The 20,722-nt window shown below is 37.8% G+C and overlaps 1 protein-coding gene across 2 annotated transcripts in view; it reads left to right on the top strand.

Annotated features, from left to right (window-relative positions):
* Window positions 1-11: 11 nt before the first annotated feature.
* The window catches only part of OSBPL8 (oxysterol binding protein like 8), a 150,258-nt gene continuing 129,547 nt past the window's right edge, over window positions 12-20,722 (top strand). For both annotated transcript variants that reach the window (XM_080810442.1, XM_080810443.1), the window contains exon 1: window positions 12-438. The gene's annotated coding sequence lies outside the window, so the exon portion shown is untranslated. The remainder of the gene's footprint in view (window positions 439-20,722) is intronic.

Here is a 20,722-nt window from a genome sequence, read left to right on the forward strand (position 1 = left end):
AGCTGGGGGGCGGGGCCTGGAAGGGGAGGGCGGTCGGATGTGAAGTATCTCGGAGGCTCCAGGTTCCCAGAGAGGCGGCGACGCGGCCGATGACAACATTAGGCCGCGACGAGCTCCGGGCCGGGCGGTGGTGGGAGCGGTAGCCCGAGCGGCTGTGGCGTTAGGTTTTACCGCGCCAGGAGCCGCAGCGAGAATCGGGCAGACCAGGAGAAGGTGGAGCCCGCCCTGGCCAGAGGACCGCGGACTCGGAGTTCCCGCCCCCGTCTCGTGCAGAGCCAGCAGCGTCTTCGGGGCGGCGAGCCAGCGCCCTCGGTCTGGGCTCGCGCCCTATCTGCCGCCGGCTACAGCAGCCAAGAGAAGTTGGGGTCCTCCCGGGCGCGTGCAGGGCCCCGGAGGAACCGGCCCTCTGCTGCCCGCCTCTCAGGGGGTTCCGCACCGGTGAGTGTCACTCCGGTCCCTGAGTCGGGGGCCGACGGGTCTGCACCCTCCTGGGCGACTGCACCCCTTTATCCCCACGTTCTGAGCTCGGCTCGGCGGGGGCTCCCCGCGCCGGAGAGTTCCTCTTCGGCTTCTTTGTCCCTTTTTGGAGTGGGGGATTCCAAAGGCCGGCGGGGGTGGAGTGTTTTGGGGCCCACAGTACGTGCGTGTGCAAACCTTACAAAGCCACGTCAGGGGCCGGGGATGGTGAGAGCATTCTGACCACCCTGAGTGCCTCCTCCCGAAGTTTGGGCGGACGGCGGGGTCTCGCCGGAAGCCCCCGCGCGGGGGAGAGCTGGTGCTTTGTCACTTGGCGCGGTTAAGGCGAGGCTTCGGTTTTCCTGTGACAGCCTCGGAGGAGGCTGTGCCGCGCACTGCAACCGCACCCGCCCATACAGAGCCGAGTGACACGGTGTCGTTCCTCTAAACTCAGTTCCTGTGGCCGACTTGTAACGTAGGAGGAAGACGAAGCCTTTGTTGTATTTTTAAATGTAATGTTTGTTTCTAAGTCCTTTCTCAAGAGTGGACTCAGGTTCTAAGGAGCTTCACATGGAGCACGCTTCTGGTTCATTGAACCACCCACTCGAGACCAGCTGAGTGAAGCAACAGTATATGCAGATTTTCCATTCACAAAAGTCATATAACACTCTTTTTTATGAGAGACATCTGCTTTAGGGAACTTGCCTGATTTCATTTTATCTAAATATTGTCTGAAATGATAGATAACTTGGACTCCTCAAACAGATGGGGAAACTTATCTGATGATATTATAAGCATATTTGTGTTAAATAATGAAGTTTTTGCCTTTCTAATGCTAGAGGACTTTGAGTGACTTCTGATTAGTATGAGAATACTGTAGTGGGGTTATTAGTTTTTATTAACTTCCCTTGAAACTTAGCCTCAAATTAGTGCCACTTTAGGTCTTTTCAGATAATCATTTAAAAGTGTGTTGTTGTGTTTTTTTTGTTTTGTTTTGTTTTGCCTCTTAGGATTTCAAGGAAAACAAGGATTGTAGAGGAACGTGGGTGAATTGCTTGTTAGATTTTCTCCATTCCATCAGGTGTTGTCTGCAGTTGATCATGTTGAGAGACTGTGGTCAATTTTTATGCTTGCTGGAAACCTGTTTTACAGTGGAATTATGGTTATGCTAATTTTATAAAACAGGTTGGGAAAGGGAGAGTAAGGATATGGTTTGTCCTTTATGGAAAGTACAGCTAATTTCAAGTATTTGTTGCCCCTTTTTTGATACCAACTATGTATGGAATGACTGTAAGATGCCTGTTCAAAGTACTGGGAAAGGGAATAGATGAAACATAAGAACTACCTTTTAGGTCTTTAATTATGGAGATTAGGTTGTTGCGGTCAAATTCCATGTGGACTGTTTGAACCACAAGACCTTGTACACAGCTGCTTAGAATTGGTTGTTTAATTTAAAAAGGGTCATGGTTTATTTCTTTCTTGTTGAATATTAATATGGTATCTGTGATCTGGAAAAGGTGCTGTCCTTTTTCAGAGTACTATTACATTTTAGAGGCAATCAAATATGGTTTTTACAGCAGCATGTTTATGGCACTTATAAATTTGGCATGATCTAGTTTCTTGGTTCATTTTTTAATTGAAAACCCTTATACTGTGGGGATAAATTACAATTCTGTGTAATGAAGTTATATTTTAGTTTTGATTTAAGAAAAAAATTATAACATGATTTTATTAAATTTTCATTACAAAAAGATCTGTCTTTTTAAAAGACAAATTGCAGAATTTCTTTAGTGAGTACTGTTAGTACATTTAAACTTGTTTTGGTTTATAAATAATCCTTCAAGAGCAGGTTACTTGGAACATGAGTGACAGAGTAAGGCATGATACTTAGACGTAGTTTTCTGATTTTGTGAAAAAGTCTTATGCTAATAGCAATACCTGAAGTGTTACGGTTGAATATTTATAATATCCAAAGCTGAATGCATTTATAGCAGTGATCTTGGAGCATCAGGGGATTCAAAAGTAGAACGCATATGTCTTACCTTATTTTTGTGAATATGATGTACATGTAATCCATAAATATAACATGAATTAAAAAGTCTCTGAGAAAAAAAAAAAGTCTCTGAGTACTGCATTAAAGTGGCTGGGTGCAAGGAGATTGGTGGAGATGCTGGATTGGAGCAGTGGTGCCTATAGTATCATTTTCTTGTGGATGGGACTCAGGAAGGGATGTCTGGACTAATGTGTAGATGTAGATTTACGTTCCTGTGTTGGAAACCCTTGAACGATTTTAGATCTATCCTTCTTTCTACCTTGGTTCCTCACTCCCTCATATTTCTTTGAAGGCATTAAGTTGAAGGTCTCATCTGAAAGATGTGATAGTAGGAGTTTTTCCTCCCAGAAAAATGTTATCAAGTACGCAAGCAAGAAAGGTTTCGTCAGAGACCTTGGAAGGAAGGAATCCTTGTTGTAGAACATCATACTCTTCTACCCTATCTTATTTTTACCTTTTTAAAAGATGCAAACAATGTAAGTCATCTGTGATAGCAAGGACCTATCTTTTTTGTTCACCATTAGCTCTTCAAATGCTTAATAGTTACTGAATGAAAAAAATGTAGTTCCAAATATATGGCAGGAGAACAAAGAGGAGTGTGTGGTAATGTAGTCCAGAACAGATACAAGGAGTGAGATGATAAGGAAGGATGTTGGATTGGGAGGAAGGGAACAGGTCATAATTGGGAAGCTCTTTTAGGGGAAGTAATTCTTGAGTTAGGTTTTGGTTAAAGCTGTATATCTGAAGATAAGCAGGTGTTTTAAGGGGGTAGACAGTATGAACAAAGCATTTACATTGGACTGGGTAATCATGTGGTATTAACAAGCACAATGAGGGTTTTTTTGGTGACATTATGAATAATTTTTCTTCTCACCTTACAGCTGTTGCCTCTCCTAGATGAAAAGATTATTATACTTCATAAGAACTAAGATTAGAGTACTTGAATTGTGGAAGTGATGGTGGTATAGTGAAAGCACGAGCATTGAACTGGGGTGTCAGAAAATTTGAATTAGATTTCTGATTAAATCTTACACAGGCAAGTGTAGGCAAATCTCTGGGCCTTCGTTTCCTCATTTGTAAAAGGAGGACAATAATCCTTACTCTGTATGATTGTTAGGAGAATAAAGTTACATCGTGTATATGAAGGGGATCTAACATATAGGAGGACTTCATGTTAAATTGTTTGAAATAGATCTTTGTCAGGGGTGCCAGGGTGTCTCAGTCAGTTGAGCATCTGACTCTTGATTTTGGCTCAGGTCATGATCTCAGGGTTGTGGGATTGAGCCCCATGTCAGGCTCCATTGGGCATGGAGCCTGCATGGGATTCTCTCTCTCTCTCTCTTCTGCTCCCCACCATGCTTGCTTGCTCTCACTCTCTCTCAGGGGGAAAAAAAATCTTTAGATTATTAAAAAATATGTTGGTGTATTTATCATGAACTCTAATATCTACTTGACCTTTGAGTTGACCCTTTAAATTACCTTTAAATTTTTGAGTATTAAAATTTTAGATGCTTAGTTTTCTTTCAGTGAAGCATAATGTTTTCTGATAGAAATGAAGCCTAACTTTTTTACTTTAATGTTACCACAGAAATGCTAGATGCCTCAGATTTTTAAAGCTTTAAGTAAGGGATGTGTGTGGCTGAAAAATCTGAGCCTTTAGGCATTTCTTCCCTACAGAATTTGTTTTTGAAGAAATTTCCCATGCCTATCGTGCCATCTATTCATTGTTGTGAAGAAACGGGATTTTCCTGCTATTAAGTTAAAAAAAAAATTACCAGAAGTATCCTTTATGTGTTTTTAGTGATTTGAGTGACTATAAACCATGAAGGATCTCTACCTGCTGTGCTTTATTTTAGAATTCAATATTTTTTGATCAGGCTAATGGACTTCTGCCTCATTTCTTATCTAAGCTTTTTGCTCTGGTAGCTGTTCTTTTGTAAATCTCAAAATTTCATTATATTTTGTGAACTCTTCGTAGTGTTTATAATCCCAAGAGCAATCTATCTTGTGTATAATATTTGCAAGGGAATTATTAAAAAAATTAAAAAGAGTCTTGAGTCTTAAAATGAAAAAGAAGCCATTTACCCATCACCTTCTGTATTCACAAAAGACTGAAAAAAAGAGCAAATGGTTTTGAGCTTGAAGACTCTTTTCATATAAAAAGGAGAAACTTTTTGATTTGGGGTTGATAACATGGTAGATTCAGAAGGAGATTGTTATAGCTTCTGAAGGTGTCTTAGTAAGCATAGTTGGTAATACTACTACTACTACTACTAATAAATAATATGTGTTGATTACTATGTACCAGTTACAAGTTTAGAAGTATTTGCTATGTTATCACATTTAATCCTCACAATGAGCACCTCCCCCTCCCCATCAGATTTTTTTTTTTTTTTTTTTCCTTTTTTAAACCTCAGGCACTGAGAGATTAAGTGGTAGATAGTGGAGCCAGGATTTGGACTAAACCAAAGTCTCAGGGAAGCTAAGTGGCAGGTGGTTGAGCCTACCAAAAGGATTTGAATTAGAAGTTTAACCTGAGCTTTGATTTAAGAGCCTGTCCTTTTAATCACCACATTATACTGCCTTGTAAAGTTTATTTGCAGTTGCCCCTTATGACAAGTCTTGACCTTCATGTCTATATCAACTGTATGATTTGATGAAAATACATTTTGTAATAAGATGCCATATAGCCTCGATTTTTAAAAAATTTCACACGTGTTTGACATCCTGTTTTGTAAATCTTGGAAATATTTATACTAAAGCAAAAACTTCTTTATTGTTCGTTCAGCTGCCAATTTCTCACCAGGAAATTCCAAACTAAACTAGAAATATAAGAACATAGTAGATACGGTATTTTAAGGTGACTTGTTAAAATTTTTTAAAGTCATACTTTCGGGGCACCTCGGTGGCTCAGTGGGTTAAATCCTCTGCCTTCGGCTCAGGTCGTGGTCCTATGGTCCTGGGATCCAGCCCTGGATCAGGCTCAGCAGGGAGCCTGCTTCCCTTCCTCTCTCTGCCTGCCTCTCTGCTTGTGATCTCTCTCTCAAGTAAATAAATAAAATCTTAAAAAAAAATTTTTTTTAATTCATACTTCTAAGAGTAAGACTGATGCATAGACATGGTATGGATAGGTTTTATTTAGAGATATTTGAGGGTCACAGATCTGTGTAACTGAAATCTATTGAAATTTCCAAATGAAATTTCCATTAAAGTAACTTGTTTTTTGGCTGCCAGATGCCACATATTAGCAGGATTAGTTTATCAGATTACATAGTTTCTTACAAAGAATTCTTGACTCTGGCTCCTATGGAAATTATGCAGTCTGGTATATAAGTTTTGATGGGGTGGGAGTATGGTAGATCTGGGGAGAAAGGAGTCTACTCTAAGTAACATTATTACTGAGTAGGAGTAAGGAGGTGGAATGCCTTGGACATGAGGGCACGGGTACACTTTTACAGTACAGAGTGGGGTTAGGGAATTCTGAAGACCAGCCTTGCTTACTGTTTAATTTTGCCTATTGTTTGGACTATAATATTTAAAGTCAGCAATCCAGAAGTAAAGAAAAGTAGTGCTGTGCATCATAGTGGGGAATTTGTAATAGTTCTTAGACTGCTTTGCAAGATGTGAATGCTTTATGAATGATCCTGGAAGGACTCTCTTACTACCTTTTATTTTAGAAATCTAAAGAGACAGAATAACACAGGCTTTAGAGCCAGACTGCTTAAGTTCACAGCCTTTACAGCCACTTACTACCTTATTGCCCAGTACCTGGTCTGGCGCTGACCTGAAGTGCTGATAGTGGAAGAAGATGGTGTATTGAGGCACAGTAAGGCCCAGAGATGTACCCTATGAGTTTCCAGTGGTCCTTAGATAGTATGAAAGAGATCTAGAAGTTTTCAGAAAATCCTAGTGAAAGAAATAGAAGTTAACAGTGGGAGCCAACAAGCTTGTTACTAGATTACTACTGTGAAGGGAGAGACCATGCAGTAATGATTGGGTGTGGGGGGAGGGCAACTGCCAATTTAGTGCAGTGCCCACCATAATTTGTGTTTCCTCTTACTCCAGTACAATGAACACTGGGAAGTGGTTACTCAGCTAGGCATGTATTTCTATCATTTTGTCCTTTTTCCTTGTCATCCCTCTCTGCATCTAGGTAGAGCCATATATGTGACTGATTTTTAGTAGTGGAATGTGAATGGAATGATGTGTTTTCACTTCTGGGTAGAGGTGACAGAAAAGCATGTGTTCTTTCTCTAACTTCTTTTTTCTAGTCCAAGAAATATGGAGCACTTAGAGGGTGGAAGGATCTAGAGTCTTTAAGTTACCATGTAGAAAAACTTGTGCACAGGTTGTAATTTTAATGAGAAATTTCAGTTGTGTAAAATTACTGTAAGCACGGGCTGCATGGAATGGGTAGTTGAGCTCCCAACATCCACTGGATGTTGTTCCAGAATATTCATCAACATGTGCCATTATGACTCTCCTAAACCTCTGAAGCCCGTGAGGACACAGAATGTAGAGCCCATGGATCTACATTCAAATCAATCATAAATACTTACTGCACCAATGAAAACATTCCTACTATGCCCGAATACCATTATAAGAATGAGAAGCTGTGAGAAACTATAAACATTTTTCTATAGAAGTCTGAAAAGTTCCTTTAAAGCAGGGTTTCTCCAACTTGGCACTGTTGACATTTTGGGTCAGGTAATTCTTTGCTATGAGTGGCTGTCCTTTGAGTTGTGGTATGTTTAGCAGCATCCTGTTCCTCTATCCATTAGATACCAGTAGCATCTCCCCTTAATTATACAACCAAAAATGTCTCCAGACATTGTTAAATGTCCTCTGGGGGCAGAATCGCCCCTGGTGGAGAACTACTGCCTTAAAAATTGAGTTAACCTGAAAAATTATTTTAAGCTGAAAGACACTTTACCTTTATTTTAAAAGATGGAGTTCATGGGGGGTGTTTGTGAATATGCAACAAAGGAAGCTCTGTTGTTTTTATAAAACACACTGCTTTCTATTGAATGTTAATCTACACGTATTAATTTATCGATTTAGACATTATCTGAATTTTCCATTTTTTCTTTTCTTTCCTAACTTCTTATTACTTAAACGCATTACACCCTTTCCCCTGCCCCCATCTGTAACCCCAGCTGTCATGTCCACAGGTTCTCTTTAAATTATGAAAATCGATAAATAGTTTCAATATTATGACTTGTAAATGTTAGTTAATGCTGGGCCGGGTAGTACGCCCAAATTATTATTTCTACCCTTAGGCCACCTGAAGAAACATGTCCATAATAAAATCAAGGTCTAGTGGATTTTATTTTGCTTATTTTATTAACTGCTCAAAATCTAGCCATTAAATTAAAAAAAGAAATGGACATGACTTCCTGCTTTCTTGGTGTTTCTAACCAGCCTTTTTCTTGTTTGCCTTTATTATAGTTTCCTCTCCCCCTCAACTCTTCAACATATTGCATTTTATAGCATGTTCCCTATTTTTCTGGAGTTGCCTCTAGTTCTGCCTCAGTTTGGACTAGCTGCCTTTTAAGTCTCTTCTGGGAATCTCCTTTTGTACTCTTGAATTGAATCCATTTTATTTTAGATCTTTTTTATTTTTTTTCCTAAATTTATTTGATCTTTTTTTCTGGAGTCCCCAAGTATCTTCCTGAGAAAGTGTGTTTGAGAGGCAAACTTTCTGAATTATCCTGAAAAAAATGTGAGAGGCAAACTTTCTGAATTACTCTATGTACAAGTTGTCTTCATCCTATTCTAATATTTGACTGATAGCTTGGCTGAGCACTGTACTGTAGGTTGCAAGTAATTTTCCTTTAGAACTCTGAAAGCATTGCTTGATTGTCTTCTAGCCTCCAGGAAGCCATATGTCATCTAATTCACTGTGGGTTTGTGGGTTTTTGTTTTTTTAATAAGGTGATCTGTTCTTTATTCTGTCCGAATAAAGGTTTTTAATTTTGTTTTGGTTGTTTCTTCTAGGCACTCAGTTGTCCTTATTGTCTAAATGAGATTCTTCCAACTCTAGGAACTTCTTATCTATTATGTCTTTGATGTCTTTCTCCCTTCATTTTATCTATTTCCCCAGTAGTAAACAGATACTGTCTCGTGGATTGATCCTTTTTGTCTCATTTTTACTTTCATATCTTGTGAATCTCTTTGCTCTATGTGCAGGGGAATTTTTTTCCCCCTAGTTTTTTTGGCTGATTTTTTGGGGGCAGGTCATCTATGAATTTTCTTGTTCTCTTTTTCTTTTCTTCCTATCGTTCTCTTCTGTTTTAGTTGTAATACTACCTTTAATCTTAGAATATGTAAAATAGATTTTTAAAAGGTATCTTGTGGGGATGCCTGGGTGGCTCAGTCAGTTAAGCATCTGCTGCCTTCCGCTCAAGTCATGATCCTAGGGTCCTGGGATCACATCAGGCTTCTTGCTCAGTGTATGAGGGTGGGGGTGGGGGGAAGGGGGGGTTGCTTCTCTCTTCCTCTGCCTGCTGCTGCCATGGTTGTGTGCACACCTTCTCTCTCTCTGACAAATAAATAAATAAAATCTTAAAAAAAAAAGATATCTTGTGTTCCCTCGACTATCTATTTTTCTACTCTGGTCACTTTCAGTGTTTTTGTAATTCTTATTTTTCTGCTTAGTTTTCCTTATATGCCTAGTGTTTCCTGGTTGTCCATTCATGTTTCAGAAAGCAGGACTGTGTTTCTGGTCTGGGTCGCCCTTCTTCCACTCTGTTCCTTGGACTGTTATCCCTACTAGTTTTGCATTTGAATAAGAATTGTAGCCACAGCACTTAAGGAGCTGGACAGTACAGGGTAGGGCCTGTCTCTTGGCAAACATTGTTTTAGGGTAGAAGGGAGAGGAGCTAGCTTCTAGCCTGTGGGCCTCTAAATGCCAGATGAAAAAGGTTTATTACTTTGCCAGCATCTCCACTTTAGTCTTATTAGTAATTCATTTATCTTAGAGAAAAGCAGAGTATCTTTTTGCCTGGGGGTAAATGTCAGTTGCTTAGGTGTTGCTTGGAGATGGAGATGGGGGATGGGAAATGTAGTTAGTTGTTCCTTATACAGTCAAGTAATGTTTAATTCTGGTTTTGGCCCTACTGTTTTCACCCTTTGCTGTGTCATATAGTTTGCAATCATGTCTCTCTCGAGTCCTGTCAGACATATGCATCACTTTTTGCATCACTTACAAGGTATAACAAGGGTGTAGTTTGCTTGTTATATTTATTTATCTATCCATCTCTATACACACATACACATACATATACACACATTCTACCCCATCTCCAATTTTAAATTTATTTGCTCTTACAGTTTTTGGTTTTTTTTTTCTGTATGAATTCTTTTTATTTCAATGGGATAGTTGGGGTGACTGGAGGGAAATTTTATATATAGTCTACCATTTTTTATTACAGTCCTTTTCTAGCTTCTTAAACATAAGGTATATAGAACTATTGAACTATTTCTTCAATTTATTTTTTTGAACTAATTTTTTAAAGGCAGGCATATTTATGGGAATTATCATGATACTGTTAAAATACAGTGTTGTTCCTTAATTATTGATTTATATAGGTGTTTATATCTCTATACCAGTTTGTCCTATAACTTATACTCTTTTTGAATTCTTGTTTGCCTCTTAGTTTTTCTGATTCCTTTTCTCTTGTCACCTACTCCAGTTTGCACATATCATTACGATTCTCTTGCCATTTTCTACTTTGCTACTTGGAAACTGAATAAGACCATTTAGAATTGTGCATAAAATAGTGCCTTTGCTCCAGAGAATGGCCTGTTAGCTTTATCACATGGCTCTTGTGATATTTTGATTATTGAGGTATCTTTACTTATTTTATGTTTCTTAACTGTATCCAGGCTGGTGAGGTATTATTCTTTTTTTATTTACTTCTCTGCTTTAATTGTTATAGCTACTTTGGTTCAGTAGTTATTGATACTTTTCTCCATTTTTTTTTTCTATTCTACCTTATAATCTCTGGTACTGTAAGTGTTGAATTTAAATTGCCTAGCTAGTTCATTGAAGGCCTTAGTTTTCATCTCCTCATTTCATTTTATATTCCTAAAAATTTCCCAGCATTCTTACAAAATTTCTTCAACCTGTTCTCTTTTTTATTTCCCACTCTCCTTTTCTTGAATCTTTAGGTACCACATTGATTGTAAGTTATCCTGGGCAAATAAATTTAAATTCATCTGTTTCTTTCCCTTCTCTTCTGTGGTATTGCTCCATTTCCCCATTAATCTTTTTAAGTCTTCTCTCATGAGACTTCGTAATTCTTTCTTCTATAGCTCTGATTTCTATGCTGGAATGTGTTTCTATGATTAGAGTTATAATTCTCCTGCAATCAGAAGTTTTTACAATCCAGATTTAAGAAATGCTGACGACTTTGCTCTTGAAATCTTGTCAGAAGGGTTGTGATTCAGACGGCTTGTTAAACCCCCAGATTTGGCCTGATTACATAAGATCTTACAGGACCTTCATAGTAAATACTTAATTGAAATTTAAAGTAGTTTAGAAAATAAATTGGCTCTTGTGCAGTTTCTTTCTACATATATATATATATATATAGAGAGAGAGAGAGAGAGATGTTTATATATTCCTAATATAGAGGAAGTCAGTGTTGTAAGTATTCCCTAATGCAGTGGTTATCTATTTACTGATTATTTTGTGAACTTCTTTTATATTCCGTGAAACTATTTTTAGAATTCAGAGATTAGATTAGGTAGTAGTTGTTTTACCTTAGGTGTCTTTCTTTACCTTTTTTACATATCCTTAACATTTTTTCCTTTCAGATATCTGTTGTCATGATTAATTTCCTTCTTGATTGGCTCATTACAGTATCCTTTATTGTTTGATTATGTTTATAGTTTTGGTACTTTTTCTTACTGTTCCTGAAATTTTAAACTATAATCTTTAGCATTATATAGATAATATTGTACTACTTTCAAAGGTTTGGTTGTTTGGGAAATTATGGTTTTTATATCTTCATTTTCCCAAGAATTTATCATTACTATGTAGGAATTAAAAGAAAATAATATTCTGTCACTATTGAGAGAAAACTCCTCAGGAAAAATAGAGATTCATTTAAGAGGTTGATTACTTAACATATTTAGTGTTTTAACGAGTACGATTTCATTTCTTCTGTTATCTTAATTCAAGGTAGTAGTAATTAGCCTCTTCAAACTCAGAAGATTAAATTAATCAGTGATACATTTTGTGGCTATGAGGCAGATTATGATTTTAATTAAATTCAGAAAATATGTTTTTTTAGAATTCTCAAGAATTTTTTCATTGTATTGATCAGTTTTCTTTTCGGAACAGAATTTCAGTATGAGACTTATCTCCATAGTTTTGCATATTTGGTAGTCATTTTTAAAGTATTAAAATTGTGTTGGTTCTCATAGATCCTTTTTGACTCGGCATGCAGAACTGTAATTATGTGTCTTGGTTACTCATGTGATAAATTAAAGATGATGAGTACTTTGGTTGCGGTAATTTATACCTAGAATTCAAAACCCAGAAGCATCTAGGCCTAGATGCCAGAGTTAGGCACTCAAATACTCATTTTTCTTTTGTGTCCAAGATAGAAAGCCATTCTTAGTCTCTATCAAAATATGAAGAAACTGTTTTTGGGAATGAATAAGAAAATCAATAATAAAATTTTTTGAGATTGTCTTGAATTAATTTTAGATCTTGCATTTTGAGCTTTGATCCTTGATAAAGAACTCTTAGCTGAAGTATGGGCATTACTTTTAGAAAATTAGGTAACTCTTTGGCTTACTGTACCAGTTGCCACACTTAAAAAATGAGAAACACATTTATTTTTTCCCAGTACCTTGATTTAAGACAAGGTTCATACTTTCCTTAAAAAAGAACCTTTCAAGAAACTGAAAATTTATGCATAATCGGGTAGTTTTAGCTGTAATTTAAAATACCTAGCTTTAAGAAAAAAGACTTAAAATCCAAGAGAGACATTTAATATATAGAACTAAATTATTAATAGGTGATTGCCAGTATCATATTTGTAAGTACTGCCCTTATGTGGTCTTGATTTGTTACTGTCTCAGAAACTCTCTTTGAAACCCTCTGTCAAAGGCTTGGGCAACATAACATTATAAACACCAACTGATTTAGTAAACAGATGCACTGGGAGAATAAGAAACCTGCCAAAAGTATTGTCTTTCCTACTAAGGAACTGTGTGACCTTGGCGCAAACCACTTAGTCTCGTGGGTCTTAGTAAAATGGAGAACTTGGAACAGGTAGCCTCTTAGGTTCTTTTGAGGATTCCTTGAAGATGTCAGGGGCTAGAATTCCAGTTAGACCATATCCTTATAATAGCTCTGAAATAATGGTATTACTACCATTTTACCGATGCTATTATTCATGTTGTACAGAATCCGTGTTCATATAGCATGCTCACTTAAGTAGCTACTAAGGGGCCAAATAAGTTGAACCTTGGCCTATCTCATTCTATATTCATATTCTATTTAGTATACCATATTACCTCTGCAAACCATGTTAGAGTAGATCACCAGATTTTATTTCTAAAACTTGTTTCATTTCTTAATCTTTTAGTTTATAGTAAATGCGCTTATGCTTTAATGCATCTGTTATTCGGGAAAACTAGAAGTCATGGATCAGGCCTATCCATGAATTGTGCCCAAAGTGGAAATGGGACTGATTTTTAAATAAATATAATAGAACATATTTATCTAAGAGATGATTGGTGTGTCTGTTCAGAGTTATCTTGAATTTATTTCAGCAGTGTCACTGTTGTTCAGAAACACCTTTGGAACTATTCTTTCTGTATTTCTTAGTTTGCTTAGCATCGGGGTTTTGTTTGTTTGTTTGTTTGTTTTTGAGAGACGGGGAGAGGAAGAGAGAATCTCAAGCAGTTCCATTCCCAGTGTGGAGCCCAGTGTAGGGCTCGATCTCACCACCCTGAGATCATGACTTTAGTGACAATCAGAGGCAGATCCTTAACTGACTTAGCCACCCCAGTGCTCCCTTATTCTTTTAACCTACATTCTGTGGGGGCAATTGACATCTTTTGAGAATGGATTTGATCTGTGGAAAAGTGGGAAGTCATTCTGAACCAAGTCTCAAACGTAAAATTAGGGTTCAAAATGAGGAATGTCATTTTTAGTTAAAAATAAGCAGACCAAAGGGACAAAACCTATTATCCTAATGTCTCTTGTAAGGTAGTTAAGGAAGTGATTAGTAAAGAGCAGTCCCGGGGCGCCTGGGTGGCTCAGTGGGTTAAAGCCTCTGCCTTTGGCTTAGGTCATGATCCCAGGGTCCTGGGATTGAGCCCCGCATCGGGCTCTCTGCTCGGCAGGGAACCTGCTTCCTCCTCTCTCTCTGCCTGCCTCTCTGCCTACTTGTGATCTCTATCTGTCAAATAAATAAATAAAATCTTAAAAAAAAAAAAAGAGCAGTCCCAAATTGTTCTGTGTGATGACAACTTGGAATAGCCTCTAAAAATGACTACTTTGAATGGAGTTTAACCTTTATTTGGCTATAAATTCTAGTATATTAAAGTTACATCTTAAGGTAGTTATACCTGTTCTGTTTGCCGCTTAGGTTAGTGCTATGCTGACTTAGCATGCACTTTAGAGAAGAAGAGTTGATGAATCAATTACAGATAGCAGATACTCTTTCCATTTTAAAGAAGATGAGAATCTATAGAACATTTGTTTGCACAGTAATTTAATTCTGTTATATTAATATTATGTAATTTGTGGTTATCCACATAAGGATTTAATTCTAGACAGCTACCCCATCCCACTTCCTGGCGTGAACTTAAACTACTTCTCTTGCTAAGCCTGAGTGTACTGTGATGCAAGCTTACGTGTAAATTTATTTTTGTGCAAAAATTCTTTGGCTGCCTTGTACACATCTATTAGTGAAGAGCTTTTAGATATTAGTACTTTTTTAGTGCAGTTACTAAACAGTAATCTGTATATCTGGCTGCATAGGAACTTGTGATAGGAAGATTTCATTTTACCTTTTGAAGGTGTTATTTTTCTAGATTTTAAACTTCCAGATAGTGGAGTTTAATGAAGCCTCCTTATTTGTGGGATCAGAGGATAATAAAAAAATGCTTCTAATCCCTTTTTTTTTTTTTAAGATTTTATTTATTTATTTGACAGACAAAGATCACAAGTAGGCAGAGAGGCAGGCGGAGGTGGGGGGGGAAGCAGGCTCTCTGCTGAGCAGAAAGCCCGATGCGGGGCTCGATCCCAGGACCCTGGGATCATGACCTGAGCCGAAGGCAGAGGTTTTAACCTACTGAGCCACCCAGGCGCCCCTCTAATCCCTTTTTAATAATACTTTTCCTTTTTGGGTTTCAAAATAATGTTATAAGACCATTAATTCAACAGGTCATTATGCAGGGGTCTAAAAATTCAGTGGGAACTAGATAGACATGTGACCTCTTTTAGCTTGTATTTGTGGGAAGGTGTGGAATAGATAGCAAACTACTAATTGTACAACTCACTGTGTAATTACCATGTGGAGAGTGCTAAGAGCAAGAAATATAGGGCAATATAAGAATTTGCTGACCTAGTGGGGGAGGGGAGCCAAGGAAGGTGACTTGAGCTGGGGAAAAAAAAGAATATTTCTGGCAGAACATCTTGTTTAAATATCCTGGAACAGCAAGGAACTTGGCTTTTGCTAGGAACTGAAAGAGTCCACTGTGGCTGGAGTGTTAAGAAAAAAAAAAGGAATGATAACAGTGTGGTGCAGTAGGCAAAGGTTAGGTCATGTAAGGCTTGATAGATCATGTTAAGGATTTTGATTTTTGTCTCAAGATCCCTTGGAAACCATTGGGATATTTTAAACAAAGGATCATGAAATCATCAGGATTAGAATGACCACTCTGGATGCTGTGTAAAGAATGGTTTGGAGGCAGCCCAGCTGCATGCTGGGAGACCCATTAGGTTGCGTTGAAATTAAGATATATGTAATTTATCTGAGGGAGAATCATGTAGGCCAATGGTTCTCAAAGTGTATGTCACCGGGAAACTAATTAGAAATGCAGATTCTTAGGTTTCTGCTCAGACCCACTGAATCAAAAATTTTGCAGGTGGGTCTCAGAAATCTGTTTTTTGAGCAAGCCTTCTAGATGGTTCTGATGCATCCTAAAAGTTTTTGAACTTCACAGGTCATTAGATACGTGGCTTTGAATGTAGGAGAAAGTTCTAGGCTGGTAGTATGGATAAGGAGCTACTGCATGGAAGTGGTAGTTGAAAGTGAGGGATAGAGAAGAAGTTCCAATAAAATGAAACCCTGAGATACTTTAGTCCCGGACAGAGTGAAGGGAGCTAGTGAAGGAACCAAAAAATGATTGGTTAGGGGGACTAGAAGGTCAGAAGGGTCTTTGAATAAGGGTGTGGCAAATTAAGCCTTAAATTTGTCGATAAATGATCTTTGTGTAGTTGTAGTGGAATTACAAGGGTGGGCACCAATGTCAACAGCTTGAAAAAGAAATGGGGAGAGGAGTGAAAGAAATATAATTTACTCACTTAAGACATCCCTTACTTTTTGGACAGATATTTAATACTCCATAATTATAGGAAATAAAAACAAATAACTTTGAGGTACACCATAAATAACCTTGAGGAATAGCATAAGAGTCTGTGGAGAACTCTAATAAAATATCGTTGTTTGGACTTACTGATTCTGAAATTCATAATTTACATGGAGGAATGAGCATCATTATCTTTACCGTCTTGTGAGGAATACCGTAGTAAAATAGTAAAATAATAGTTAAACTATGTGGGGGGTGTGGGGGCATGGAGAGTATGTTTAGCCTACCAAGAGTGATGTTTTTTAAGATGATCAAAACGACTTTAGCAGTATGATTTATATTAGCAGTATTATTTATATATTTATAATATATATAATATTATGTAAATATATAATATATATAATATATAAATATATATATTTATAATAGCAGTATTAAAAATACTCTTACTCATTACAAATACATTAATTCACTTTTTATTACTACTGTGTATCTAAAGGAAAATGTCTTTAAATGAATTTTATAATTCAGTCTTTTACTTAAATTACCTTAACTTTTCAGAATTATTCTAACATGTTAATGCTGTGCTATTCTTTTTTTTTTTTAAGATTTTATTTATTTATTTGACAGACAGAGATCACAAGTAGGCAGAGAGGCAGGCAGAGAGAGAGGAGGAAGCAGGCTCCCTGCTGAGCAGAGAGCCCGATGCGGGGCTTGATCCCAGGACCCTGGGATCATGACCTGAGCGGAAGGCAGAGGCTTTAACCCACTGAGCCACCCAGGCGCCCCAATGCTGTGCTGTTCTTAAGGGAAGACCACATTTAATGTGAAGAAAAGTTAAGATAATTTGAAGGTGAACTCCAATTGCATAGTAATATCTTTGGAGTGAGTGTGTGTGTGTGTGTGTGTGTGTGTGCGTTCATGTGTATGTGTGTCCACACACACTAACACATAGGAGTGGGGTGGAGGAGAGAACAAGGAGAGAGGGGAAACCATTTCAAAATGCATTTTCTTTTCAAGGTAAATTATGTATTTGTATTTCTAAATTTTTTATTTATTTAAAATTTTGGGTAGACTCCATGCCGAACCCAACTCAGAATTTTGAGATCAGGAGTTGCACACTCTACCAACTGAGCCAGCCAGGTGCCCTAATTTTTTTCTTTTTTTTTTAAAGAAAAAAATAGGTTATTATGTCAACATGTGTTGACTACAAAATTCAATAGCTACAGAAACTCAAAGTTAGTTTCTCCTGCTACTAGACCACACTTTATGTTCAAAATAGCCCCTTTATTAGCAGTTTGATATTATTATTCTAGATAGTCTCCTTACTCCCTATTCCCTGTGCCCTGTCTGTATGGATAGACCTGTATGTTAATTCTTAAAAAACAAACAAGCAAACAAACATAAACCTAGTATTATACTTTTCTCGTTTTTTTTTTCTTTTTTCTGACCAATCAGTACATCTTAAATCTAAAAGGCTAAATTCTAAATATTCCTTCCATTGACTTTATATTTTGTTCTTAGAACATTAGTCCAGGACTTAAGAGACTTGCATTATGGTTTCTTTTGGCTTCATGATCTTGGGCAAGTCACTTAGCCCTTCTGTTTTTAGTTTCTTCATCTGTAAAATTTAGAGATGGTGAGTGGTTGACTTGAAGGTTTCTGATAGCTTTAAAATTTGTTTGGGAATGCTAGGATTTCAAAGAGCAGACATTTCCTTCAATTTTATATGAAAAGTGATTATCTTAATCCACCTGTGAATACCTCATGGGAGTAGATGTTGCCAAGTTAAAAATATGGGAGTTTGGGGAGGAAGCACTAATACTAGAAACAAGAATAAAAAAATAATATCTTATCATTTACTAGGGTACTCACTTAGCAGGCATACCTGATGCTTTTAAGGAAGTGTTGACCAAAACAAAACAGAAACAAAAGGGTTTTCACAGAACTGATTAAGTTTTTACACTAAAAATTTATATCACTTTTTGGGGGGTGTGGGATGTAGGTGGGTCAGGGTTTGGTTTTACTCACTGAGTACTAATGGCAGATAAGACAAATGGGACTTACCGCCCCGCTCAGTATTTTTTTCTCCACATCAGATGGGTAGTGTGCCAAGGTGGTAACAAGGATTGAGGGAGGCACATGTCACACAATGGTGTGAACACCCAATCATCATGCTTACTGCACAGCATTTTTTAAGGAATTGTGTCACCTTCTCACATAAGTGTCTTATAAAAGCCAAGGTATTAGGAGTAGGAGTCATTGGTATGAGGCTGAGAGCTGTGTTATGTATTCAGGAAACACCTGAGAAGGCAAAGAAGTCTTAGTTTAAAGATTTTTTTTTTTTTAAATTTTATTTATCAGAGAGAGCACGCACAAGCAGGGGGAGCAGCAGGCAGAGGGGGAAGCAGGCTCCATGCTGAGCAAAGAGCCTGATGTGGGACTTGAGCCCAGGAACCTGGAATCATGACCTGAGCTGAAGGCAGACCCTAAACTGACTGAGACACCCAGGGATTCCCCCCCTTTTTTTTAAAGATTTATTTATTTTTAAAGGAGGTGCAGAAGGGCAGAGGGAGAGAATCTCCAGCAGATTCCCCGCTGAGTGTGGAGCTTGAGATAGGGGCTCGATTCCGCACTGAACTGAAACCAAGAGTTGGGTGCTCAACCCACTGAGCCCCTCAGGTGCCCCTTAGTTTAAAGAATCTGAGTGAAAGTGTTCAGCTCTTGAATTAGCATTATTATTTTCTTGTTATTAATATGTTGATTAAAAGATAGTTTTTGGGGTGCTTGGGTGGCTTAGTTGGTTAAGCATCTGCCTTTGGCTCTGGTCATGATCCCAAGGTCCTGGGTTTGAGTCCCCCATTGGGCTCCTTGCTCAGCAGGGAGTCTGCTTGTCCTTCTCCCTCTGCCACTCCCCCTGCTTGTGCTCTTTCTCACTCTCTCTGACAAATAAATAAAATCTTTAAAATAAAATAAAATAAAGTAAAATAAAATAAGAGATAGCTTTTGTTTTTCTGCTCTCGGTGTCTTAAGTTGCTGATTTTATTTCCTTTTAATTTTTTTACCAGTTTTTAATTGCTTTCATCTTTGTCCATAGTGTGTCCACTAACATTTTATGTACTTATTCCTAATCTTTAGCTTTTATTTTTCTAATATTTTCTTGTCACTTTTATGTATTTTAACTCTGCCCTTTTCATTTGATTTTTTGCTTAAATTCTTTTTTAAAATTTTGTTGTTGTTGTTGTTTTTCCCTCAAATAAGATTTTAGGAAGGCAAAGCCACAAAAAGTTATGAAGAAGAATCATTGAGGAAACTAGTGACTCCAACAATAGCTTGCCTGGGGAGAGCTTTAATTTAAATTTACTTTTAAAAATTTTTTTAAAAGATTATATTTATTTATTTGACAGAGATCACAAGTAGGCAGAGGCAGGCGGCGGGGGGCGGGGGGAGCAGGCTCCCTGCTGAGCAGAGAGCCTGATGCGGGGCTTGATCCTAGGACCCTGGAATCATGACCTGAGCCGAAGGTAGAGGCTTAACCCACTGAGCCACCCAGGTGCCCCTTAAATTTACTTTTTATTGTGTGTATTCTTTTTTCTATATAGCTGGTTGTTGGGTTTCATGTTTCTAAGATGAATAACCAAAAAGTTACTTCACACCCTCAGCAAGAGATCAAGCTACTTTTATTCCCCTTCCACTTACCTAGTAGTGGCTCTTCCTTTAAATTCCTCAGATCTTTAATCTGAGTGATGCAGATGCACCATGGGCAAATTTCTCACCCCTACATAAAATGTTTATTTACAGTGATAAAGCCTTTGAAGTACACTAAAAGGGCCTGTTCTCATATTGTCATACCTTTAGTCATTTTGAAGGTGCTTGACTTAAAAAGTTTCACAGTCCTCATTTTTTAAAAATTATTTATTTATTTGACAGATCACAAGCAGGCAGAGGCAGGCAGGGTTGGGGGACAATCCTCATTTGAAAAAGAATACTTTTTAGCACTATCAGCCCCCTAAAATCTTTCAAACAAAAAACAAAAACAGAAAAATAGTGGCAGGTCCTTTTTTTTTTTTTAAGTATTTTTATTTATTTGAGAGAGAGAGAGTAAAAGAGAGTATGACAGCAGGGTGAGAGGCAGAGGGAGAAGCAGACTCCCCGCTTAGCGGGAGCCCGGCTGCGGTGCCCTGGCTGTGGTGCTCTGTTGTGGAACTCTGGGATTATGACCTGATCCAAGGCAGATGCTTAACTGACTGAGCCACCCTGGCATCCCAAACAGTGGCAGGTCTTAACTGATATTTATTGCTAATCTTATTGTTAAAAACTTTTTTTAAAATTTATGTTTCTTAAAATAGTAACTTCCTTTTTTAGTGTACGTAGGTACAGGAAATATTTTAAAAGATATTTTACAGTATAAAATACAATCATCAAGGGCACCTAGGTGGCTCAGTGGGTTAAGCCTCTGCCTTCGGCTCAGGTCATGATCTCAGGGTCCTGGAATTGAGTCCCAAGTCGGGCTACCTGCTTCCCTCTCTCTCTCTGCCTGCCTCTCTGCCTACTTGTGAACTCTCTCTGTCAAATAAATACATAAAATACACAAAATGTTTTTTTAAAAACAATCATCAAAAGGAAATTTTAAAGGGAAAATCATAATTCTGG

The sequence above is a fragment of the Martes martes genome (genome assembly GCF_963455335.1).
Source record: "Martes martes genome assembly, chromosome: 8".
Taxonomy (NCBI): Eukaryota; Metazoa; Chordata; class Mammalia; order Carnivora; family Mustelidae; genus Martes; species Martes martes.